A 27,881-nucleotide genomic window follows, 5' to 3' on the forward strand; every position below is an offset into this window, starting at 1 on the left:
AATAAAAGACAATATTTTAGTCTCACAGAGAAGATTAGGCAAGTCCATACTGTGCTTATATGTACAGTAAGACAGACACATAGACTTGTTGATAAATAAGTTTCTTAGAACCCTTCAGAACTGTGTATCAGAGCAACACAAATAAGGTGTTCTGGAGCTCTTGGGCTGAAGATGTCCAAAACCAGAAGGTGAATGTGCTGCTCATCCACTGGAATGATCCTCTGTCAGTCCTGGAGGTGATACAATTAGTCAGCAAGAACTGCATGAGTATATAGTTGGGGTTTTTTGTTTTTCAAGCCTTGATCCCCAGAGATTTGATCTGACAAAGTACCGTGTGGCTCTAGATTTATGTTGTGTTGGCAGAGGCATACTGGCAAAGTTTTGTGTAATGTTGGCATTTTCTTATCTCCTCCATAAACTGGAAATGTAATTTCACTCTTATACTCTTAAGATTTTTTTTTATGGATTTTCAGTGAGAATTTTGTTTAACCTATACTCCATGTTTTTTAAGGGCAAAGTTGTATTATCAATGAGATACAAATGTCTCCTCAGGGAGAAAGATGTGCATACTTTTCTGTGTCCATATGTCCACAAGTGTCCACATGTCTATGTGGATCTACACATGCATGTACATGTATGTAATGTAATCACAGTGTCATAAATACTTTTATTAAAAATAAAAAGGAAATGTTTCAGACTTTCCAATTTCCATTATTACTCTTTAAGTATTTGTGTAAATAGAATAATAAAACAGAGACACTGTATTTATTCTGGAGAGTTCTAAATCTAAATTAATAAAGATTCTTTGCAAAAGGTGCCCTGAGGTCATCTCGAGTAGACAGTCTTGAGACTTCAATGCCAGATTAATTCTCAGGCCAAATGGATCAATCCTTCAAGCTTGTCAAAGATTGTTGATGTCATAGATGATGATTGATGTCAATCAATCTTTGCACATTTCAGTTAGAAATTGAGCAAGGAAAAGGATTCTTCCAGAAAAACTGCATATGGAAAAGCCCATAGGATGTTTTATGGCAAGTCAACAGGATCATGAAAGCCTCATGAATCCCTAAACACATTAACAAAGTGCATTACACAGCAAAATTTCAACTACCTAGCACAACAGGAGGAATAAATTTGAGGAGGGTAACTCCCCACTGATCAGTGCAATTCCCCCTGTTATGACTTTGATATTGCTTGGTTTCTAAACTGCTTTCAGCCCATAGCACTTATACTCCTCTTATTTTAAAAATATAGTAAAAAACCAATTTGCCATGGAAAAGATAGAGGAGCCTGAAAGCTGAACTGACCCTTTCTGTCTTCATCACACCCCAGAGTGTGTCAGCTGAGCAATGCAGAGCACGCTGGTAGGAGACAAGATGTTAGTAATGAGCCAAATGAATCCCTGGTGTGACTTCACTCACTTCATTTGAGTTATCCCCAGGATAAATTTGTCCCAGAATACTGAAGACTCTCAAAGTTTTGAGCTGAAGAGAATAGCAGTGCATGGGAAAATGTCATTGCAGTCCTGATTATTTGAACTGGATTGTGAATCCAGTGAGTCTGGTTCCAAATTATGTTTGCAGCTTGGTTTTGGTACAGTCTCTTGAATCACTTTTACAGTTCCAGAAAGTGTGGCATGATCCAGCCAGCAACACTGCATTAATAAGCAATGAGCTATGCAGTCCTGTCAAAACAAGCTCATTAGTAAGTTGGCTGCTGGGTTTTTGCAACCACCAGCTAAACTTTGGCAATATAAACAGGGGCACCTACAGGGAGGTCCTCCAAGCCCTCTGTACTTTAAAAGATTTAAGGACTTATTTTTGAACATATAAATAGGACTCAGCATCCATCTTCAGCAGTGTAAGTACAAAATAATTTTCTAAAAGTCTCACAAAATGTTTATTGCAATGATTATGTAGAAAGTTTCTTCTCATATGATTAAAAAGAAGTCACATAATATAAGCAAAAAAAAAAAAAAAAAGAATATATTGTCAGGCTCATAAAACCTGACTCTGGTTTTTCAGGACTGTAAACAAAGTAAGACACTTTGATGCTCTGATGATTGGATGGTAATTAGAGGGCCACACACGTTCATAACATATATGAAAAGCATAATATGTTAAAAGTCCCTGGTTATTAATAGATCACTCATGGCTTCCCCAGTGATTTAACCAAACTTGTCCATGAAAATTAAAGAGTACTGTGCCTAGCCTTTCTTTGCAAGACTCACAATAACCTACGCAGACTACCCTGGGCAAACACCAGTAAGTCCTGTCAGACACTTCGAGCAACAAAAAACCTACTAAAAATGACTAAAGTATTTGAATCGAAAGAATTTTTTTCCATGACAGAAGTTTTGGATGTATTTATTTGTCTTTGTATCGATGTATGCATATATAAAAAAATCTATTTATATTTGAAGAAATTAGTTAAATTTTATTTATCACCAGTCTTGGAATTTCAGAAGTCAGAGTTATCCCACCCACTGACACCACTTTTCCTGCTGTCTGCAGGGTAGCATCCCAGCTTTTTCTTTAGCACCAATAAACAGGAGCAGTAGCCTGGGTGGCTTTAGAAACTGCCTGCTTGGCCAGAAGGCAGGTGAGTGTTTTTCTTGACTGAAGACTCTGCCTCCAGAGCTGCAGGCTTTGCCACCTGAAAGGTGCAGTGGTCAGCTACAACCCACCTGAAAAAGAGCTCTTTTGTAGCATCACCTCCACTGGTAAGAATCTCACCACAAAGATGCTGTACTTGTACTCTGTGAGAAGACATGGCTTTTCTGAATGCATTACCTTCACCTGTAAAACTCTAATTAGTTACCTGCCTGCTGTGGAAGTTCTCTACAACAAAAAAATGTGGTTCAGCCTCATTGCTTCCATTATGTAAGTTAGAATGTGATGGTTTTCAGGTACGGACAGCAGACATAGCTGTCTGCAATAGGAAAACATCAGTGTAAGTGACTAATTTCTGAGCCCTTTTCAACACTCTGCATATGCAGAATCAGGCCCATGTAAGGAGCACTGGGGTGAGAAATATGGGTAAAATACAGGATCAGCAGAAGTAAGAATTTGGGCATCTACCTAAGTCCATACTATACAGTAATATCTTCTTCCTAGGACAGCTGTAGAAAAAGAAATTTGGTCCTTTCATTTTCACTGAGTTACTCAGAATCAGAAGTAACAGTATTAATTTTAAAAACAGAACTTAAAATCTCCCATTTTGAGAAAGACAGGGACTATTAATACTACTTTCTATCTGCAGTCCTGGTTGCAACACTGTGAAGCCAGCAGTTTTTATCTAATGTCCAAACTGTGTAAATGTATATATTTTTTTCAATGGCTAGTAGCATAAAAGCTTGTATTTTGTTCTATTATGTAAACTTTCCCATTCGGGTGACAGGCAATTTATTGCAGCACTCGGATGGATTGTAATGGCTGTAGTAACTGTGCAGTTAAGTGCTGTTTCTAAAAAGTAGAACTGGCAAAATATTTAATGAAGCATTTGGCTTTCTGTGTGATGAAATGAGAGCACCCTGTTGTATGCCAAATCAATCTGATTTTGCACAATATATCCATTCAAGCAGCAATTCTGGAGGCTGGAGAGCCAGAGGAGCTGAGAGACTAGATTTTCTAGGCTGTACAGAAAATAGTACTTCCAGATGTAATTTCCAAGTGCTATGAAGTGCCATTTACTCTGGGAGCCATGTATTTGCAGCATGATTTGAACAAATTCTGTGGAAGCTCTTCAATCTTTGTTGAAAATCGCCAAGATTTTTCTTGACTGTTACTGCTGCTACTATGTGTTTAATACAGTAATATCAATATTTATCACTGCTAATTTACTAGAAAATGTATGTCCTGAAATCATACTCTGCCAGATGAGACACAGAGATTGGACAAGTGCTGAAAATGAGCAGCTAGTTCTACATTATACATGCAAGAGTGATGAAAATATGTTTTTATATTTTTTCTCTTTTTTTTTTTTTTTTAATATGGGAGCATTTTGTTGTTGTTCAATTCTTCTTTTTTGCCAGTTTTTACTCCAATTTATAGGCAAATCATTTCCATGCATTTCAACAATTACAAGGTAAATATATAACCTAGCATTGTTAAGAAAAATATTACAATTACCCCTTCATGCAGACACCAAAAATCATCCATGAAATTCTTCCATAAATAGCCTTAAGAAAGACCAGAGAATCATAAAACTCTTAGTACATACCATTCTACTGAAATAAGAGCTGATCCCAGTGGGTCCTGGATCCTTTAGTTATCTCAGATTTCTGGCCCTAAATTATCATCTCAGGGCAGTCTGTCTTAAAATTTCTTCATACAAGACTTCACTGTACATTAGTTGAGCCTGGGAAACACTTGCAGAGTTCTCAAAATCAGCTCTGCTGAGTGGAAAAGAAAAGCTGTGAGAGACCAGCTGAGGTTTGACATGGCCATGCTCTCATTATGAGACAGGGGTAATAAAATATTGCTTTTAGAGGCAACATTGTTGACATCCTGTAACCAGCATTTTTATCACACTTAGAAGTCTCTCTTAGGCCAAACAATTATTAAATTATATAATGGCTTTGATATTTTTAGGTGGTGTCCCTTCCCTGATGCTGGAAAAACAGCATCAGTTTTTGTGTTGATAGACTCAGAGACTGGGGCCAGAGAAGAACAGATTTCCACAGTCTGGATTCATAAACTATGCTGTGCTGCCTGGAGCAAGCAGGGTCACAACCTCTGGGAGTTTGAAACGCTTTCTAGATCTCACCTGAAGAGCACAGAGCTATGGAAAGGGCCAGCATGGGGCAACAGCAGCCACCAAGGCCCCATTGAGGTGAGTGTGCTGCAGGCACACACCACAGAGGAAACTAAGCCCTTGGCACAGGAGGAAATCCAGCAGCAAAACAGAAACATCTCACAGACCTGCTCCCATCAGCAGACCATTCTGCTAAGTCAGTGTATTTATTTCCTAAGAGTATCAGAAAGGTTAGAAAAAGTGGCAAAAACTGTCTGAGGCCACCCAGAATTGAAACCGTACAACCTCTGTCTAATGAATTCTCATTCCAGGCAACTGCTGTGATGGGTACTGTGAAATCACCTTTCAGCTTCAGAGCATGATGGTAACGTGCCCTTGGCCAAGAAAGTTGTCTGGAGATGACACAGGCACTCCACAACAGCAACAGCAAAGCCACGAGCAGGAGGGACCCTGGATTTCAGCCAGGGTGTGACTGAGGCTGTGGTAAGGCTGAGTCAACTCCCAGGTCCCTTGAAGCGAACAAAGCAAAACAAAATTTTCATAGTGCTGCTACCTCTTGCTCTTTCACAGCCCATAGGATCCCTTTTTTGTTGTTGATTTTCTTTTAATTGGGAAAGAGCTGGTATTTTTCATAGTCTCATAAATTTTTAAGTAACCCCTAAGCTTAATAAAGTCTTTTCCTCTGCTCCATGTTCATAACACCTGCATTTAATCAAGCCAAACAGTCCCCACCTCTTGCCTGTCACTCCTACATGTGTTCAAAAGAACTTGTGGTACCCTGCCTTTGACTAATCCCTTTATAAATCCTCTTTGTAGATGCCACCTATTCAATGATTGTCTCCCAAGATAAAAACATTTCTGGATTTGAATTCTCAAAAGAAGCTATTAAAGACATACCCATGCCAAGATGAGAAACAAAATATAAAGTACAAAATACCCTGCAATAATTAAACTTTTACTTTGTTGCAGAAAAGATATGGAATTAAAAAGAAATTAAATATGGCTTCCTCTTAAATCCAAATAGCTAGCTATATTTTTGAAGAGGCTTAAGGTTCTACTGTTTTCTGAAAAGTTATATTTTATACTTCTTATAAACACTTTTGCTGGTGGATCTACAAAGTTAAGTCTAAACTGTGTAATCACTTCTGCAGGGTACTTTGTTGTGGGACAACAGACACATGTCATCCCAGTGGGGACATACCACACACATTTACTCATAAATTGCATTTAAAAAAAATGTTACCAACTGATTTTGCACACTGAAGCAGATACCAAAGTTGAGGTGCATAAGATTCAAGGGATAATTGGCCAGAAAGGGAACTCATTCCCTCTTTCTGGTACAATTTTAGCAGGAAGGCTAGACACAGTACAGTAACAACAGGTGGGTATCAAATAAAAGATGAGGGAAATGATGCCTTTCTAGAGATGGAAGATTAAAAATAATCAAATGGCAATAATATAAAACACTGTAAGAACAAAATTTTTTATTGCATTTTAAAATGTAAATAGAACTGAATAACAGGAATTAAACACAAAAGTACATATTGGCCAGCTGTTCTCTGCTGTAACCACTGATGGTTGCATATATGTGCATATATATATATATATATGCACATATATTTATTTTTATATATATATATATATATATAAATGGCCTAGATATACCTGGAGTAAAGATTCCAGTCCAGGTTGAGAAAGTAAATCAGCTGAAGGGTACAAAAGTATTTCTGAAAATTAAGCTGGAAGCAGTTGTGTAGCTGTGTGCAGTCTGAATTGGTCTCTGTTCTCCAAACAAGATGTTTCTCAAGCTACTGTGAGCTGTGGCCAAGAAGCATTATTTTCTTTTGAAAGATTCAGACCATTCTCCACATCCAGGCAAGTAACCTAGGTGCCAAAAATCCTGAAAATATTTCAGGAGGAACAAAATGAATAAGAGTCAAAAGATAAAATTTAGGAGATGCATTATGAAAAAATAGCCTTCAATGATCCCTCAGTCCTGCTTCATACAGTCCAGATCTGACAACTGAGCTAAATTTAGATTTGCCTTGCTTAAAATCAACAGGTCAAATAAGTTAATAAAGTGCACCTTGTCATGACTCAGTTTTGCTGGATTTGACTGTTATGTTTTATTTCTGGCACCTAACAAACTCTGCCTGCAGTAACAAGACATTTCTCACAATTACAATTGAAGAGTTTTAGGGTTTTTTTCCTAACTGAATGAATTATTATTGTACAAAACAAAGGTTTCATTTCTATGCATTCTCACTTATTTCTTAATCACTCATTTCAACATTGGCATCCCTCAACTTAAGCCTAATAATGTCATAAAACATAAAAGACAGGATTTTTCTAATTGGCAAGACAGTTTTCTCTGATTGTCTATTCTTTTCTTTAAATATTATTATTTTTATACACACATAAAAATCATCCAAAAGCTTTGTTGTAAAGAAAACTATAACACATGAACAAAAGACTTTAATCCTGTCCCATTTGTTCCCACAAACATATATTTCCTGCTTTGAATTTCATATTGGTTTGAGTAGTATGGTTCCCATTGAATCATGATATACTCTGGTGTGAAATCAAAGCAGGCTTGTAATAGGTAGCATAGCCAGAGGGGACTAGAGAAACTTTAAAAACTAACATCCATTGTTCTTTCAGCTCATCACTTGCATTATTATTAGCAGCTGTTCTACTACAAACCACATTTTCCTACCCTTTGGTAGGCACTGATGCCTCTAAATAGCAGCGAAATGTTGATGAAGCCTTCTGAGAACAACTGACTGCTATCTAAGGCTGCTGAGGAATCTTGGCAAGGTCCATTTCATCTTCTCTCTTGTAAAGCAGGTTGCAAGTTTATCCATCTATTTACTGACAAGTGACTTTAAAAAGATTCTTTTCAAACACTAATATATCTGCTGCTTCACATCACAGGTCTAGTTAAAGTCCCCTTTGTTCATACCCCATGTAGCTTGATGGCCCCAAAAATGTATTTTCAGAACATATGTCTATTCTATGCTATAAACCTCAGTAAATAAACTTTACTGATCAATCCCACAGCTGAAACAATATGATGTAGTCTCCAATCATTGTACAATTTTCACTACAAAAAGTGACATGCAGAAAGAAAAAAAGAAGCAAGACTGATGCTCTTCTAAGAGATTCCTGAAAAGCTTTCAGCCAAGGAAAAGGAGAAATGTAATTGACTTAATTTAGTTTGGGAATAAAGGTTTGGTAGTCTGTTAGAAGAGGTTATATTTAAATAATTTTGCTTTGTCTATTTTTATCCTAAGTATTTTGATATCATGAAATAAAAATTCTCACTGTTTTCTTGAGGCATATCTATTTTCATTTCTAGCCAAAGAAATATTATGCTGTAAGCCACAGCTGGATTGTAACTAAAGGGAATTTTAAAACTACATGGACCCCAAAAACCTTGGCTAATAATAAGCCTATAATAATTATGCACCCAGACTCTCAAAACACTGTCATGCTTCTCATCTCTGTCATTAACATTTTTTCACAATTGTCTCTCCCTTCCTTGGCAGAAAGGCTTGCTATGCTAGCCCTCAAATTAGAAGTAACATTGCAGTGGAAGGAAACTCCCAGATCACCCAGCAGAAATTCCTGCTGTGATAGATAACTCTGATAATCTCATCCATAAAGTGTTCCAGCTCCATTTTATTCCCACTTGAAGTCCTTTCCACTGCCTCAAACTCTCATGGTCACAAACTTTCCTTCATTATCCAGACTGACCTTTTATTCCTATGTGGTGCCTTTCCACTCAGATGTATTTGCAGACAGTGTTCATATATCCCTTCTCAGCTTCCATTGTGTCAGATTAAATAATCCTTGCTATGCCTGTGAAAAAGAATACTATCTTTTGATCAAACCAGGAGGATCATTTTAGACAAAAGTTCCTTGACCTAAGTTTCTTACAGCTAAGCAAACATTTTTCCTCTATTCATTTTAATATCCTTTCCCAGCTCTAACTTAGTTGAACTTCCAGCACTATTCTTTTCATACCAGTAATGACTACCTTGAAAAAGCCAGGTTTATTTGCTCATTAGTTTTTCTCCTAAATATAGGTTCCCCGTTCATTTCTCTTTTTAATTTTTTTTTTTTTTTTTTTTTTTTTTTGGGATCTGTAAGGGCTGACTCTAGCTTAGAAAGAGCTTTCTGACAGAGCTTTTGCATTCTTATGACAGAAAGAAATTCCCAGGGTTGTTTGTGATTAGTTCCCAAGCTCTTCAGTCTGGGTTGACTACATTCACTCACTCCTTTAGTATGCTGGGTTCCCTCTTGAAACTGTGAATCTTGGATTCAGAGTTACCTTTGCACCACCTTCTTTGTAAATGTCTAATGTCCAATCCAATAGTGAATTGACCAAATATCCCAAGATCTTATGCACTCTATCTAATTGCATCATCATCTCACAACTTCACCCCCTTCAAAGGCCAAAAACCACCTGAGCTATCACTTGCTTGATGCCAAGGTTAGCTGGTAAGATTCCAATGTGAAGGTGAGTCACAAATTTTCCCCACTCCCTTGTACACCTCTTCTGAGCTTCCATTTATAGCCGTGGATCTCAGGGAGCTGTCATCCTCAAAGAAAACTTCGTTTTATTGAGCACTGAGCAAGTGTTCCACCACTTACCTTCCCTCATACTGATTCTCTGTGGTCTCTTCACCCTCTGTTCATGTTCTCTGCTTTTAATACACTGTCATCTTGTTCTCTCCTGGAGTCTTTATCCTTAGTTATTTCCATTTTCTTTTCCTCTCTTCTTACAAAACCAGCCTCTGTTCTTGTTTTCTTTCCTGCCATGTTCTCTTCTTGGTTGCTCATTTTCTCTCTTCAGTACAGAAAACATTTTGTCTGTTCCTTAGATAGAAGACTACTCAGTTATCCAAGTTCTACTTCTGCCTTGGCCTTAAGTGTTTGTTTCTATGGGAAGCACCCCTTGTATGGGCGTTTGGCTGTGCAGTACACTATGTACATTGAAGTTCTGACCTGCTTGCAGTTCCTTCTCTATTTTTCTCCTAGCTTTTTTCAAACTCATTTGAATTACATTTTTATACATAGACTAGAAATTTTTCATCCAAGAACTGTAGAGAATCTTCTCATCCAAGCCCATGATGCTTCATCCAGTTGATGTCCAGTCACCAGTGATGCCCCCCCGGGATCAGTACCGGACTCAGTCCTGCAGCTTGCTGCTCTTCAGGCTCTCTCAGTCAATAGTCACTTCCAATTCTGTTACTTTTCTCTCCTTTTCAACAGCTGAATATTAAAGACAGTAAACCTAACTCCCTTGGCTACAAGGCCTTTGACCTTTCACCTCACTCAAATACAAAACTACCCTAAAGCCAGAAATGATAACTAGAACATCTCATTAAGAACAGCCATCAAACCAGTGAACCTACAAATGATGACGTGCAACCTAATAAACAACTAAGCAACAGAAACTGCCATCAACAAAACCTTACCCCCAAAATAGAAGAACTTCTTTATCCTCCACCACAATCAAGTCTCACACAGAAATCCCTGTTTAATGTGCTTCCAGCAGTGGGGCTTTTTATGATATGCAAAAACAAAGTGCAATACAGAATATCCTAACCTGTTGGAAGATTTTTTATGTTTCTTTACTGAACAGGTAAATACCCACTTGTGTCCAAATTTTAAGCTGCATCTCAACAGCAAACACAGGAGATGCTGTGGATTCAGAAGTGCAACCATATGATGAAAACTATTAGAAAGATAATGGTAACTGACTTTTGTAAGAACCATAGTTTAAACAAGGACTCTCTTACCATTGCAGAGAGAAAACAAGTGATTTTGGTGTCATCTTTGTGCATACAAATGAGAAAAAAAATAGCTTAAGGCAAATTTTGTTCATTTATTATTGCTATCTAAGCCATTATGAGATGCTGTGTGTTTCCATATAGCAGAGTCACACAGTGCAAATGTCATGAGTTCCTTTTCCTTCCTAATTCAAAATTAGGAACATTAAAATGCATTAAATTCAAGACATTATAATCTAAAGGGAGATATCATAAAATCTCTTTGGTAATCAAGGCTGTATTGGTATTTCCGTTCTATTTTTTAAGTGCTTATAAAACAGCCATAAATATTGCTCATTTTGGAACCTGCTATCCAAGTTTTCAAGCCACAACAAATCACTCATTATATCTTTTCCTGAAAATGTGAATCAGATCAATCTTTCATTTGGGTGAGGTGAGTTTTTGGATGCCATTGATCAGAAGCAGTGCACCAGAAGGATAGAAAAAATGTATTTTAATGAAATTTTAATGTAAAACAGAATTTTATTAAAATAATGCTCTTTGCAGTCTGCAAGAAAACAAAAACAGAACCCATACCAATTGCTAGTTTCTCAAGATATAATCTACATTTGTAGGTTTTGGAAACAAATTAAGAGCCAAGTCAGTAAAATGGTGAGAACATCTTTAGCTTGAATAACTGCTACTGAACTTCCAAGCTGCTACAGCTCCTGCAGCTTCTACAGCTCCTATATCTAAAGCTAGAAGCAGACAGGCTATGCATGCTAAAGCAGCCTTGATCTGCATTTTGTTGTCCTGAATTTAAGAAAGCAGTCACTAATGCTGCTTTCCAATAGCTGATCACTTCCTACCCAGGCTTCCCCACATTTTGAAACACTCTGCTGGGTGAAATAAATTGGCATGAAGACCTGTATTTAAAAGTTTTTTGGGTTTTTTTTGGGTTTTTTTTTTTTTGTTTGTTTTTTTTTTGCCAAGGTTTTTGGTTTGTTTTTTTTTATAATTTTCACTAGACTGTTGCAGCAGATCCAGGAGTAAAGAATAAATTCAAAACCATCTAATAGGGGTTAGGAGAGGAAGATAGGATTATGGCCAGCCTGCAGCACCTTCATCTGCCTCTCTCCTTTATTGTGCTGCTCACAGATCTGCTCTCATATGGGAAAAAGTATCTTATTGGTACATGAAAAGCAAAAGTCACTGGACAGATATATCTGCAGCTGAGAAGAAGACATTTATGTCACCCAGCCCAACTTAAAAACATGTTTTGGAGGAAGACACACTAGTTCTTATAAAATCCTGTTCAGTCCTTACAGAGGACCTCAGGTAAAAATCACAGAGCAAGTAAGGGACAGAAATAATAAAAAAAAAAATTGTCTCACTACAACTTGTGTGTTTATTAATATTCTTTCTATAATTGTTATGTATTGATTGATCTTGGCATTAAGAGGCCTCCAAATGAGTTTGGTCTCCACTGTACCCAGTATTGCCTGAATGTAATGAAAATAAGAGTCATAGCCAACAGTCTCCTTTTCAAATCCACTGATCAAAGTATACACCAGCAACAATACTCAAACTTTCAAGGTTTATTAAAAATAAAAAATTAAATAACCTTTTAATATAACCAAGCAAAATGAACTCTGAATCTGGATTAGGTTTCAGTTTGGAAGAAGAAATGTATCTTAATAAAGTCAAGAACACTTTCTGCTCTCTATGGAGGCATGCATTGAAGTGATTAAAGAATGGCTCTGTGGGATAGTGAGCTTTCAACTGAATAGGTGAAGAATCTTATTCTGAGATCTTTGAAATGGAACAGCAGCTTGGATAAATTGATATCTCTTACAAAAATATAACGCCATTAATTAGCAGATCCTGGCACCAAAAAAAAAGCCCAAAACATGACAAATAATAGAGTTGTAGGACAGCTTTCAGGGTTTTTTTTTTAATAATCAGAATTGGTAAATATATTGTTTATTTTATGAATATATCAATATGGCCCTAAGAAATGCTGAAATGTAGGGCCAGTCAAATTATTATTGAGGAGATACTAATTTATTGCACTTTTTTTCTGTTTGTGGTTTATTCTTGATTAGATAGTAGTTAACTATGTACATTTCATAAATTATTTACTTTGGCTTTAGATTACTTTACGTATTCAATTGTTTACAGTTATGATTTCTATTTCTTGCCCAGATGTGTATTTGTTTTAAGCTAAGCTCTGAACAGTTTTGCTATCACCTTGCAGCTATGAAATCTCTTTGCAAGGTTAGAGAAGTGGTTATACTGCGAAGAATAAATTGGCTTTCAGTAGATTTTTCTTTTCAGAAGGAAAAAACTACATTCATACGTCACAAAAAGGTGAAAGAGCTGCTCAGAACACAGAATCCTCTTTCTATAGGGAGATTCCCTCAAATTCCTTAAGGTCCAAGGATTTGTGCATGCACGATTTTTTTAGTTATTCTCTGCCCCACCTCTTCAGTGGGGGTAAGGCTTCCTTGGTCTTCTTGTTTATCCATGAAGCCCTTCTGCCACTTTGGATTGCTTTCCTGCTTGTCAGACTGGATCATTTTCTAGCTTGGAGGATGTGATCTTGAAAATCAGCCAGCTTTCAAGGACTGCTCATCTATTCTGGGACATGTTCCATGGGATTATCCCAAATAGGTCTTTGAAAAAGACAAAGTCTGTTCTGAAGTTCAGAATTGTGATACTAATCTTGGCACTTCTCCCACCTCTCAGGACACTGAATTCCACATCTCATGGTCGCTGAAGCTAAGCCTGCCCACAACGTTCATGTTGGTAAGTATAATGTCTGTCAGAGTGTTTCACTTTGTTGGCTTTTCTACCACCCATGTCAGGAATTCTGCAGCATTGTCCCTCTGCTGCAGGAACCTACCAGATCACTTGTGTTTTCTTGTGTTTTTTCCAGCAGGTATCAGTGGTTGGAGGCCCCTGTGAGGACCAGGGGACTTTTCCCAGCTGTCTGCAGAAAGGTTCATCTGTTCTTCCTGGTCAGTCTGGCAGCAGCAGGTACCCTGCTCAAAAACACCCACATTATTACTCCTGCTGATCTGTACTTGCAAGTTCTGAGCTGTGTCCTCATCCATTCCAGGGCAGAGCTCTGTGCATCCCTGCTGCCATCAGACAGAGCTCCCTCCATCCCCCTGGATGGTCCTTCCTGAAGAGCCCCCATCCACCCATGGAAGTGCTCCAGTGGATGCTCTGGTTCAGCCCAGATGCTATGCTTGTGTGGACACAAACATGCTGTTAAACAACTGAGTCATTCCCAGGATTAAGGCACCATAAATTTTTGTCTAAGCTTTATGTCCCTTCATGAATTAGGACAAGTCAGACAGCAGGCAGCATTCTTGTTAACAGCTCATTTTCTCTTCTCTCTCAATCTCCTGTCAGGAAACAGCTTACAGGTCTTCCTGATGATCCTCTAGAAGAAATCATAGTTACACAAAGCATTTTTCAAACAATAAATTCCCGGGGAACAAAAGAAAAAAAGATTGAAAAGCTGTTGCAGAACACCAAGTCAAGAAATAGGAAATTTTATTGCTGTACATGCACCCTCAGTCATTGTCTCTGCTGTTCCTGGGTTAGCAGTGGTGGAGTGAAATAAGTGTTGGCTACACACATTTTCAACTATGGCTTAGGTCTGTTTACCCTCTGTTTCTGGAGGGTAAGTGCTCTTTGGAACCTGTTTAATTCAGTGCTAGCTGAGTCATGCCCATTTGCCTAAATGACCTCTGAACATGGCATGCTCAAGAAATGCCTCTTGCCGACTTCTTACATTCACATGTGGAATGTGGACTCTGGTTACTTCATGTTTCAAATTCTGTACTCAAAAACCTAGAGGTATTTATGACTGAATGGCTTTTGTGGGCGGGATTAAATACACATTTTTGCACAGTTAAGATGCTAAATACCTATTGCCCCAAGAAAGTATGGGAGTAAACATTCAGTCTATGAAGTGTCCCCCATCATACATCAAAGCAAGCAATTTTTATAAATTGCCCTGCAAAACATTTATAAGTTAGTTTGAAAAAGCTGGATAACTGCAAATAGCCAGCTAACAAAAAAGCACTGGTTTGTGGTTAGTGTTCCCAGCTGCTTATCCTTTACCACAAGGCACAAGGGAACCTCTCTCCACCTGGATGAGAGTAACCTCTTGCCTTATGAAGGGATGGGCTGCACAAACCTCACTCACTCACCCACAACATAAGCAAAGCAATACCTCTACTGCTAAGAGCAATGACAGCCACATCTAACCCAGCAGTTACTGCACTTGCTCACTGTGTTTACAACCTTGAGCACATGTATTTTAGCCAGGATGATAACTGTCTTCATCACTGTACAGAAAATATACTTTCCTGGACTTCTTTCTATAGAAATGTATCAAATTCACCCATGATCATAAACATGGAAGTCAGCAAGCAGTGTTGCAATTTATCACAGCTGAAAAGAACATGATTTCTTTGATCCCAGCATCCAGCCATCTGCTACCACCAGGATGTGGTGCTTCAGAGATGAGAGAGACACTGTTCTTCCTGTGCCCCCCACTGCCCATTAACTTGCGACCTGAACCCCAAGTCTGGCAATCCTTCTCTTCACAACAAAGGTTACTGCAGAAATCTTGAACTATCCTAACTTAGCCTCAGAGCACTGACATACATTATTAACTTCAGGAAACACTCCAACATTGTATTCCAACATTGCTCTGGACTCGGAATCTCTGCACCTCTCAGACTGGCTGAAAAGGAAACAGAAAAGCAGGATTAATAGGTGAGCAGCAGGTAATTCATACACAGTGGTGGAATATAATCTATCTGGCAAGATAAATTGCTTACAGAATGATTCTCTGAAGACAAGTGAAAACACACAAAATTAATGTTTAATATTTTCTTGTTAATGTCTATAGCTTTGTCCTGACTGGCTACAAAGAGATGCCATTTAAAGTGGATAAACCCAGTGAGCTCAACATTGCAACTCTGCTGCTTCCTTGTACAGTGTGAAGTGATCGTAAGCTACAATTTTTTCTTGTTTGATCATCAAGTTTTAAACAAGAAAAAGGACCATGAAAGCATTTTCAAGCTTTTTTTTGTATTTTAATTCAGTCACAATTTCTGCTTCCCATGGTTTAAATTATTCATTAGAAATTGGGCAGATTCAGATGCCAGCAAGTCACTGGCTAAATAACAAATTCAAAAAGGACTCTGCAGCCATTCTCATGACATATCAGAAAAATCATGTGCCCAGGCAGGACTGATCACTCATTTTCAAGTAACATCTGAAGCTGGACTCATCTCAGTCTTCAATGGCTTTAAAGCCACTTGATGTGCTAAATGGACAGGTATGAGTTGGTCATGTTTAAAAAGATTGGTCAGATCTGACTAAATGTTATTCCAAGCTTAAATCAATTAACAAGAATGCATGGGCCTCTACCCCAACAGTGCACTGTGACAGAAGGACCCTTTACAAAGGATGAGGAAGAGCTCAAATATTGTCTTTGTTGTCAGCACAAGCTCAGCATGTACCACCACAACCTCTGAGGACCGAGCTCCCCAGGACACCTCCAGCACCAGTGGTTGTCTGCAGGCTGCACAGCACCTCTGCAGACAGGTGGAGGGCTGCCATGTGCTTTCCTGGCCCCTGGACATGCTCCTGCTGAGAGCTACAGGCATGCACTCAAGCACTTCCCTAGCACAGGAGAGTACAACAGGCTCACAGGAGAAAACATTTAAAGCAAATTCTCCCACCCAGAGGAATTTATAATCTGAAAGACTGGGTGGTCATTTCAGAGTGTTTTATGTCCTGGGACAGGTTAGAGGGAGATGGGAGAACATGAAACAAATAAAGGGTGAAAAAGAATTTTCCCATTAATCAGTTTAAGGGCATACAGTGACTTCCATATATCACGGAGGCCTAATTCTTGTCTCTAAATAAGGTATTTGTAGGGGAACATGGCCAGTTAAGCAGCTGTCTGGTCACCCGTGGATGAGAGCAACTGATTTATGTGAGTACTCTGTGCATTTACACACATGAATTACACATTTACTCAGACAATACATCTCTGGGTTTGAAAGTCCAGGTCCCAGTTTGCTAAGAACTGGGGGAGGCTTCTGAACAAATAATTGATAAACTAAAATCCTTTTGCTGTCAGATGGGCTGGGGATGCCCAGTATAACTTTTGGAGGTATCTCACAGGCAGCTCAGAGAGAACTTGATCCTGGGTAGCTGAGTGCTCTTTCCAGAAGTGGCTGTATAAGGCACACAAAGTGAAGCAGAGCGTCAAGCTTGCTTTATGTTTCAGTTTTTTTCTGTATCCCATAGGGCCATGTTTTCCTCACATCCTTGTCTGGTTTTGAATAAAACGCAAAATTATGTCCAAAATTAGACCAGTCAATGCACAGAAAGCACTCAGAGCACACTGTTTGAGCCTGACCTGTGACTGAATGCTCACCATATATTTAGCTCAAGCATTTGCAAGTCTGTGATGTTGAACAAATGCTCTACTTTCCATTAGTTTTGCAAAGCACTCCTAAATATAACTCTGAGTCAACACTGTATGACTGCACATTTAAGCTAACCTGCATAGTCAGCTTATAAATTTTTAAGAAGCTTTTCCTTCTCTAACAGTGAATGTAAATGCAAGTTATTTGAACAAAGACACTAATTTATCAGTTATAACAATGAATGCACCTCTTTGTCTACTTCTGACTGTGTGAAATATGCATTGTCATTGATATAAATGGAGATTGATGACAAAAATTATGTGTAAAATGCAGAATAAAAATCAGAAGGCCAGGACAGTCTGGTATGGATTGCCATATCTCCAGCAATATCAGTGGTGTTAAAACCATTAAACCATTTTTTTAAAGCTGAAGATCTGGCTGTTAACTTCTAACATTTCAAGGTACTTTTGTGATGTGTGTTGCCTATAAACTTTTCACATAGGGCTGACCTTTTTTTGATTTGGAACAATGATAACAATTGTTTATGTTTTCACTCTGTCTGCAAATTTACCTCCTGTGCAGTCAACAAGTTTTACTTGTGCTTATTGGTATTAAAGTTCTTTATGAGTCTTCACAAGTATATATCTGTACTAGAAAAAAGAGAAGCATCATTGCTGCTTCTAGTCTTGACCTACAGTGCAGAAACAAGAAAAGAGCTTTATTTAAAAAACATTTGGGGAAAAAAAGCAGAATGAAAGAAATTAAATAATGGATATTCCACAAAAGACCTGCAAATAAGAAAAGGAAAAAGAAATAGGAAAGAAAGATATTATAAATAAAGAGTTTAGAATAGTGATGCCACATTTCCATAAAACAATAGTTTACTCAAAGTCAGCTTGCATGTGTTTTGCACAAGGTCACATTCAGAAGCACTGAAAAATTAGCAAATACCACACTTGTGAGAGCCTTCTCACACAGCAGCACTGTGCTCTGAGCACCTTTGTGGGATCTCTGATATGAACCAAGGCCTCTGAACCAAATTCTGTTTTAACAAAGACCTCTCATGAGTAGTTTCTCAGTGAAAGAATCAGAATGGACACAGCTCTACTCTCACCATGACCCGTGACCCATGAATGCCAAACCCACCACAACCATTCTTCCCAACTCTGATATTTCCTGCACTTCCAGTTATGGTGGTTGCAACAACTGCAAAAAGTAGGCTCTGTCCTTGCTTTCAATCTTGCTTCAAATAAATGGAGAATTTCTTCAATCACAATTTTACTCATTAGATGTCTCAGCCACAAATATTCTTACTTAATGTGTAGGATCTTTCAACAAACTCCACTAGTCTATTTTAAATTTATACTCACTGACAGAATTTAATGAAATCCTTTTTTATTATTAATTTTATAATTATTATTATTACTTAATTAATTATATACACAGTCCAAGATGAAAAACTCATGGACTTCAATATAGATCAAGTACTTTGACATGCAAGAAATTATAAAGAGAAAATGTAGATTCATGCAATTATTCTCCTTTTCATGTCCAAATTTATGACTAAAGAAATAAAAAGGGCCCCAGCCATCTTGAAGAGGTAGAAGGGACACGAAGATTCACCTGTTCTAGTTTTGAGATCATCTGGTTTTCAGCTGGATATCACACTGAGAATAAATCACATGGGAATAAATCTAGATTACACTTTGTCAAGATGCACACACATAAAAAAAGCCTTTGTCCTCTGCTAAATGAGCAGAGGAAAAGAAGATTTACTTGTAGAAAAAACACAAAAATATTTTCACCTACCTTTTAATCCAGAACACAGGGAAGCCCCAGGAATCTGATCTCACTTTAGACCAGTTGAAGCAGTACTACCCTGGGTATATGAGCAAGCAGCAAAGGCCCCTTCATCAGCACTGATGATCAGAAATGCATTTTTAAATCTCCCAACCATTTCCCCTTTACGTGCTGTGTTTTCCACAGGACACCTGTCTCAGAGCACAGGAGCCAACCTCTTTCAGATGAAAACAAACCCAAAGATGTGCTTCAGGCACTAACGAGCACCCAGCCTACAGGACCAGGCTGCAAGCAGCAGCGAGTGCCCAAAACCACACGTATCACAGAGGTCAGTGCAGGTTATTTCACTCAGCAGATCCACTCCTAATGGAGCACACCGCTTGCTAATGTAGAAAGAGTCATGTTCAACCACTGCACAAAGGGACAATGACAAGTGGGGACAAGGCTGATTATAGTCAGCCAAAATCAACTGTCAAGCCCTAACAAGCTTGTGATGAAGTACAGCTAATGTAATTATCACCTTAGGGTACACAGAGGAGGGCACTGATAGAGTAGAAGAAAAATGGGCTCGTAAGCAAGAGTCAGAGTAAAAAGCAAGGATTCGCAAACTAAAGGCTGTGATCAAGTCAGCTGTGTGGTGACAGCAAGAAATACCGCAGTTAGTCAAAATGTAAGGTAATGCAGCCCACAGAGGGTAAGAGAGCACTTGTTTGAGCAAGGAACACAAAGACCACTGTTTATGCTAAGTAGCATTAATAAAAAGTGGTAGTTCTTTAATTCCTTTGACAGAAATAACCATTAGGAGACCCATCTTTCTTTAAATTCTCTTTTCTGTTTTCCCCTGATCTCACATTTTCATCGTGAAGGCTACAAGTTTTTTTCAACAATTTTTTTTTTTTTTTCCCCAGACAGGGATGATGGGTTTTGCTGCTGACATTACTAGTGAACCACACATGAATTCATAAAAGTTCCCACATCCAAAGATGACCATATAAGAAATTACCTTCATACAAACATCTTTTTTTTTCCTTGATATCTGATACCATAAACCTGTTGCTTCCTTCATGGATCAGAGGTTTTTGGGGAAAAAACTAAAATGGAGAAGAATTTCTAAGAAAAGAAAAAAGTACCACTTCTATTCGAGAAGTTTTTAGAACTTTTTATTGTATTATAAAGAAGACAAGAAAAGTAACCATAAAGCATTGTATTTGTAGGTCACCTTTAAAGAGTAAACAACAATTATATATACTTCATTATAATGAGTTCTGCATATCACGTTGATGTTCTTCAGTTCATCTGTCTTTCATACTGAGGGGACTCATCCATCATCTAGTCATACACAGGCCTGTCATAGGGGGGTGATAGAAGTTATCTTCAAGGTAACTCACTGACACTTCTTAATTAAATATCTTGAAATATTGCATATTATTTTCCTGTACCACCACTGGAGACAGTGGTAATTACATGGTGATTCCGAGAAACATTTTATGAATCCTCAATTATTGTGCAACTAGTTGGATTTGACATTAATGCTGCTAGTCTACAATGAATTATATGTAGTAAAATATTGGAAATATTCAGGCACCTTTTCTGAGTTATCCAAGACTGTCCATTCTCCAAAGTTACTTAGATTGTTTTTGCAAAATATCCAATGACTAGGTATTCGAAAAAATCCTGATGATTTTGACTGGGTGATTTCCAAGGTAAGAACAAGTTCCAAGACATCTTTAAAACACAGCCATCCTAACTTAATAAATGTTTGCTCTTATAAACATTCCCGAGATGCATGGACTCAAGGACACAAATTCCTCACATTTCCATTGTCTTACTTACCAAAGGCATATAGATGTTGCAAGTGTTGCTTTATAAGGCCAATGTAGGGCCTGTTTTGCAGCATCCAGAGCCTTCCAAAGGATTCATACATTTCTGAATTTCCAGCTATGACAATGGTTCACATTCTGCATGTCCAACTCCTTCATGAATTTTCAGTGTAAACCATAACCTTCTTCCAGGGATCTGACAGCCATAAAGCATTTTAAAAAATATAAATATTCTTGTCCCACTGCAAATCTGATCATTTGATGAGTATAGCTTAATATGCTCATTCCAGTTGCCACATCCTGTTTATGTAGGTGCTATTCCTGACCATGCAATTTATTGATATTTATTATGTTTGTTACAAATGGATCTTGCAATTTCTCTGGAGTTTTCTTCCTGCTGTATCTTCCACTGACAAGGGCAGTTCATCCCAGGGTGTGTAACAGATAAGGTGCTTTCTGGAAGGACAAGCAATGGATGAGGAAGTTCAGAAACCAATTAGCAGACAAGGACAACATAAAACTTACTTTAAAACTTGAAAATAGTTCTTTTCTCCCAAATAGTCAAAATCTCATTTTATCCCCTCATTTTCACTAATTATAATTGCAGGACATAAATCCATACTAGTGTCCCCCAGGGTCTCCTCCAGTATTTTGCTTCCATGTGATGTGAGGCTATTTTCTCCTTTCAGTTTCCATCTCTCTTATTCTCTCCAACTTCTGCTATTTGTTTTACCACTTCTCTGCTAAGCCCCAGGTCCCAGCAGACTCTCCCCCTCCAGTTCTTTATTTGCTTTAATATGCTTCTTGCCTAAAAAAAAAATGTTATCTCATTTTCTCCACTTCCACTAATTTTCTTCTTCTCTTCATCCTAAACATCACTATTTCCTAAAGCACATTCAGCCAGCTGAATATTTTACTGCCACAATACAGTCTCAGCTATGCACTTCATTTTTCTTCTCATTCTCTTTTTCAAATATTTCAGTGTTTTCCTGCTTCATGTGTGAATTACCAGTTTAAATACATGACCACTGCTGTTGACCCCGCCAGCTGAGGATATTGAAACACTTCTGCACTGCCCATGGATGCTCTGCTCTGGTCACTCAGCCAGAAATTAATCCTGAAGTCCAACCATCATGCTCAAACCTGCACACAGCTTTGGGGGCTCTCTCTGACTTTTATCAATATTGCCCATCCCTGGAAATCCTTCAAAGACAACAGTTGTTTTTTAAGAGGTATATTCTACATGTTTCCTCTGCCAAGCCAGGCACACCCTGTGTTCCTAATCCCAGTACTTTTGCCACAGTGTCTGCTTTTACTTTACAGAGTGCACCACGGTTTATTTCACAGGGTAGAGGCAGGGAATACTTATCACCTGCAGAAGTGTTATGATCATTTCCTCCTGACATTTTATGCTATTAAGTGGCATAAACTATGATGAAATGTCATCATTCAAATACAGCAACAAAATGAAGCCGACTCCAAACATGATCTGACTATAAAGTGTGTGTAAAACACCCCCACTTTATCAGCAAACAGTAGGAAAGTAGTTGATAATTTATGTCATAGCATTCAAAGTTTCTGAAGTGATACATTATTCATGGAGAAAGTCATCTACTTGTGTCTTTTTTAAAGACACATTAAAAAGTACAATGTTAAAAATAGATGGCATTTTATTGGAGATCATAATTATTTTAAAAGTTGGCAACAGGCCTTTTTAGTTCCTAAAATGACCTTTCAAGATGAAATGAGGAAAAGAAGAGCTTCTCTGAGGAAGAAGCTATGAAAAAATCCAGTGCATAAAGAATGCATTTATCTTTAATCTGAATTTTAGTATATTCTCCAACAAGAACAGAGACCAGTAAAATCCCATTCAGAAGTACTGAATGGTAGGTCTACTGAATGACAGAATTTGTAACCTTGCTGTGACCAAAATTGTCATGATACATATGTAATTTGGAAATGCTAACTTTGCCCGAGCAGTAAATGAGAAATGCACAAATATATTGAAGATCATAAACATGAGCAGAGAGCGATCCCTAAGTACCATTTACCTGTCTCAGTGTTGCCACATATATTATCAGTAAACAGATTTGCTTTAATTTTCCTTAATCAGTGTTCACTCTTCTGCTTACTTTCCCCCTAAGCAAAGATCATGTGAAAATATTGCTAGCGTTATAATTTAAATTGACAGTAAAAGCATAATTAGAAGTGGACAAACCACTGGCCAAAACCACACAGGAAAGCAGTTAGAAATCCTGCACTGCCTTTTGAGTGACCCCTCCCTGCACTTATTTCATGTTTTCAGAGGTGTGCTGTGTGTGCTGGTCTCTGAGGCACCTGCTGGGACCCCAAGTGAGACCTTCCACATCATTTACTGGGCAAGATCCAAGGGTGGCTGAACGAGAGAAACCACCAGCCATGGGATGACCAGGATGTATGCAAAGGTATGCTGACAATGGATTACTTAACCCTTTGCCTTTATCCTTCTCCAGCTCCTCAGAGGTGGTGCAGAAGAGGTAGAACCCAGAGCATTAGGAGGCACAGCAAAAGGAAGCAGTGAGTTCCCTCCTTAAGGCCAGCTCCAGGAAAGTACCCGTGTTCAGAGAGGATGTTAAGTGCCTTGCTAAATCCTTTAAAGGCTGGTGGGACTGAAAAAAATGCTTAAAGATGCTTAAGTAGTCCATTCACCTCCCAGCAATTAACACAGAAGTGGAGTAGTGAGCCTGGGAGTCAAATTATCAACTTCATGGTAGGTATGGAGTCTGTTATCAAAGCTGCTAGATTGCTTACAGCTAGGAATGTATCTGAGACATCTGGCTGGGCATTGAACACTTGGTATCTGCATATTGTTAAATACTTTCTAGACTTAAACTATTACTGCTTTTCTGACTAGTACCATGCTCTTGGAGGCCATTTCATTCCTTGGAGGCAGTGCAAAAAGAGGCACAGGGCTCTTGTCTCTGCAAGGAAGGAATAACTCTTTGCCCCAGTATACTTCTCTGCTGCATTGAGCAAGTTCCAGAGAGGAACCCAAGTATTTCACCTTTATTTAAATTTATTCTTCAGTTTATATTAAACAAATATAAATCAATGTATTAATTACATCACTGTTTTCCTCTGGAGCAGTTGCCTCCTGTTTACAGCTGACTAAATGGGAGCTGGGAACTTTGTAACAGGACAACTTGAAAATGAATGAGAACAGAGGTGCAACAAGCAACCCACCAGGTCCAAAGAGAGCTGAGTTATAGAAAGATAAATCTGGGACAGAATCAGCATGTTCACAAAATTCAGTCTCCTGCTGGATAACTAAAAGGAACTGTATTGTCTAGTGAATGTCTAATATCCCCATTAACAGCAGTGAGCAGGGTAGCAAACTGCAGGCAGTAGAGGCAATATACAGGCAGTAGGCACAGCATCTGTGGCTACAAACAGATATTGCAACAGTAGAATAATAACGTAAAGTTCTGCCTTCAAAAAATACCACAAATTCTATAGGTCATTATTCACAGGAAACATTCTGCATGAAAAAGTATAAAAGCTGACATATTGCATTGTCAGCTCTTGGTAATACGTTTAATTTTAACTCAGGAAAGCCACAAAAACAAATCAAGTTTTTTGTGTCCCTTTGCATTCTTATGGTTACAAATGAGATTTCTAGCAGCTTAAATTCAAGTGTATGGTGGCTGCACATTGAATCATTAATTACCTACCTTTGGTAGAAAAAAAGTCATATTGAAACCCTAATCTGTGGTTTGTATCTTTTTAAAGAAATCCCATCTGTTACTTTCTACTCCAGAACATTTAGAAATGTTTGCCTGAGGGGAAAAAGCCCTAAAACTAAAAATGTCATTGCAGTAGCAGGAGATGGGGTTACCTCCCACTGTTTTAAATTCAGTGCTGCAGTTCTGGCCCTCAAACCTATCTTGTGCAGTGACAGGTCTGAGCTGCAATATTGAGCTAACACAGGTTTGGGGAGCCAAAACTTTATGTTCCTTAGCATAGGTCAAAGCAGAGCTAAAAAAATGCCTGTAGGGAGTGGTTAGGAAAAAATGGCAGATGAAACCAAAAGGGCACGTAAGCTTTCTCCAAAAACATAAGGCTTTGAAAATATAAAGCAAACATTAACATTTTTGAACAAAGAAGAAAGTTTCCCCTGCTATTTATGTTAGTGTCTGTACCAGGGAGAGTGCTGAACACTCAAGGGTCTCTGTGCTAAGCACTGTGCAAGCACACAAGCAGATAGTCCTACCTTTGGAAAGTTTTCAGTCTAGGCCCTTTCCTTCTCTGCCTTTTGCACATATTAAGTTATGCCTCCTCATTTAATGGCAAAGAATTGCTGTCAAACTAGATAAAGCAAAATGCCTGCTGTGCTTACCATCCCTTTCAGAACATATTTTATAATCCACAACAATAAAGTATAATTTATGTATTTTTATCAAACTCTGCATTATTTCAATAACATCTGCAGAGATCGGATTGCAATATGTTCTGGGAAATATTGTTTTGCCCTGAATTCATAAAATGTTATATTTTTCAGTTAAATCTTCTGCCACAATTTCATCTGCAGTTATGAGTAATTTTTTATCTGTTTTTTCCAGGTCTTGTTTTGAATAGTAAGAGTTCTCAAAGCCACATGATTTGCAAAACTTTCTTCAGTGGTCTGTGAATATTGATTTAAAGCAGGACAGAATCAATGACCATAGCTCATTTATTGGATGTCTTTCTTAAAAGGACATATGTAAAAGAGGCATCCCAAAAAAACTGTCTTTTCATAAGCTTTTAATTTATTTAAGTGAACCCTGCTGTGATGGAGGACTGTGCTCAAACGAAAGCTTTTCCAACTTTTCTATAGGGTGTGCTAAAAAGGATTTCCCACTGAAAAACAGACTATCCACTGTTCTCAAGAGTATTTTTTTCTCTCATGAGGGAAAAGCAGGCACCTGGAGTAACCACTTGGATCAGTTCAACAGTGAATAGGTGCATCCCTCATCCCTGTCCAAATTACTGCTGTATCTCAGCACTTTCTCACACTTTCAGGCGCTGATCACACTTCCCGGGATTATCCCCAGTTTTTCAGTGCTGCTGCACCAGGGTTCTCCCTCCATGGATATGGACAAAATTGTTCTGTTCCAAGCTCCTGAAGCAGCCTGTGGAAAGTGACTAAAGTAAATGGCTGTGGCCAGGTCATTTCAATGAACAAAAGATGCTGGTAGTCTGTAGTTCTGCTCAGATGAAAGCATCTGGGACTGAAAGAATGATTGCTCTTGGATCAATAATTCAGGCAAGGGGGTTTTCAGCAAAACCTATGTAGAAGCCAAAATTATTTTTGCCATGAAAACCTGCCCAGGGCAAATATCCCACCTCTTCTTTTCTATGCAAAATCCATTGTCCTCCAACTGATTTTCCAGGGAATGGTCAGAACTGAAGAGACTCGTCCTTTGTTTGGGGCTACTTAGCCTGACCTGCGCAATGAATATATAAGGATTTTCCTCCCAATAAGGCAGTCAGGACTCTACCAGAACACCAACATAAGGGGCCTCTGCATGCTAAATAATAATGCATTAAACTTATCACTTCACTCCTGTCTCACTTCCCCCACTCCCCATCACTACTCCGACCCTGCAGCAACCATAAACCCTACTTGAGAGACCAGGTATTGTCCCCACGCGAGTGTGCACAGACTGAATTTGCATTAAGGATTGATCAGGAAGGATTATCTGATAATTTGTACTAACCACTGAGACAATTTCAGAGAAAAAAGTTGCTTATTAAAGAGGTGATTAAGACAGCTGCTTTGCTTTATGACTCATACACAAATACAGGACTTTTTCTTGTATGAGAAGACTATGAGAATTGTACAGATAATTTTATCTTCAAATACATGATATCAGGAATTTTTGAACCACTAGACTGGAAGTACAAAACCAAAACCTTTTCTTGCCCTTTAAGATACGTTCTACATACTTCATTCTTTCTTTTGAATAATAAAAAAAACCCACACATAAATATGTTTATAAAGAGGTAATTCCATCCCTGGGTTCTGAGACCTATAAAACAAGGCAACTTCGCTTTCCTCATTACAAACATCTTAAGATCAAGTTATACAACTAGACATAGTTGTACATATATTTGTGGTTAAGTCCATTTAAAATTATTTGGAGATAGGAAAATATATTTGGAATGTACTGTTGGTATCCAAAAATGTTAAGTTATAATATCCCAATGGTATAAACAAAGAGAGAGTAGGAATTTATATTAGGTAGTTTACTGCAAACAAGGTCTCACAGGCAGAGGGCAGGAATAGGTTAAAAGTGGAATAGTGCCAGGGGAGGTGAAGTAGAAGACGAGTTTATGAGGTGACAGCTCTATTTTGCCTAAGCTCGCTTGGAGGTGAGTGGAGAAAAGAGCTCTCTTTTAAAAGGGGCTTCAGTATTTCAAAATGTATTTGTGCTCCTAGCCAGGTTTTACCTTTCCATAGGCAAGAAGGCCAGGTTGGCTCCACGGTGACATGCCAGGAGCAGCAGCTGCCTCACAGAGAAGATCCTGTAGGAACACCCACCAGGAGAACATTGAAATTCAAGGGAGAGGGGGAAAGCTGAACAGATACAGGTAAAAATGTGCATACACATACTGCCAACTGTAAATGGCCTCCATTGTTCCTGATCCCACTCCTTTATTCCCTCCATAAAAAAATTATGAGACCCAACTATTCATACAGCATTTCCAGAAATTTAATAGACCGTATAGATTAAACTCTGAGGGCCAAGCACTGGTGTCAGATACACCCAATGAAACCCCGTCTGAGAACAGAATTTGGCTCAGATTCGGTAGGCAAATGAAAGAGTTTTTTTCCACTTTCAGAAGAAACCCAAGTATGTAAAGTTTATAGGCACTAGTAGGAGAATAAATCAATTTAAGTCCATGTCACACCATTCTTTACAGTTTTGTAACAAGGTGTACTTTGTTAGATTTTAATCTGCATACATTTGAGACAGCAAAGCTCTTCAAAATCATCTTTTAATGGCATCGCAATTTATAGACAGTAACTAATTTCAAACTTCATAGCACTTGGCTTTTATGATTATTTCAAATCATTTAAATGCAAATGAATTTCCAGAGAGAGAAAACATCAAATGCCCTTGAGTGGCAACATGTAATAGAACTGCAAGCAGAAATCACAGTAGGAATTTGAAGCAGTCTGATAGGGTTTGACGGGAGGTCTGTATAAAAGTGTTTGCCTAAATCCAATTTACATTTCATTT

The 27,881-nt window shown here is 38.3% G+C and overlaps 1 long non-coding RNA gene across 1 annotated transcript; it reads right to left on the reverse strand.

The window, feature by feature from the left end:
• Positions 1-19,942: 19,942 nt before the first annotated feature.
• On the reverse strand, positions 19,943-27,830 carry LOC115494926 (uncharacterized). The gene is made up of 2 exons (XR_012055423.1): positions 27,088-27,830; positions 19,943-21,075 (listed from the first exon to the last, which is right to left on the reverse strand). It is a non-coding gene; the product is annotated as an uncharacterized lncRNA (long non-coding RNA).
• Positions 27,831-27,881: the final 51 nt, after the last annotated feature.

Source organism: Taeniopygia guttata, chromosome 4 (assembly GCF_048771995.1).
Source record: "Taeniopygia guttata chromosome 4, bTaeGut7.mat, whole genome shotgun sequence".
Classification (NCBI taxonomy): domain Eukaryota; kingdom Metazoa; phylum Chordata; class Aves; order Passeriformes; family Estrildidae; genus Taeniopygia; species Taeniopygia guttata.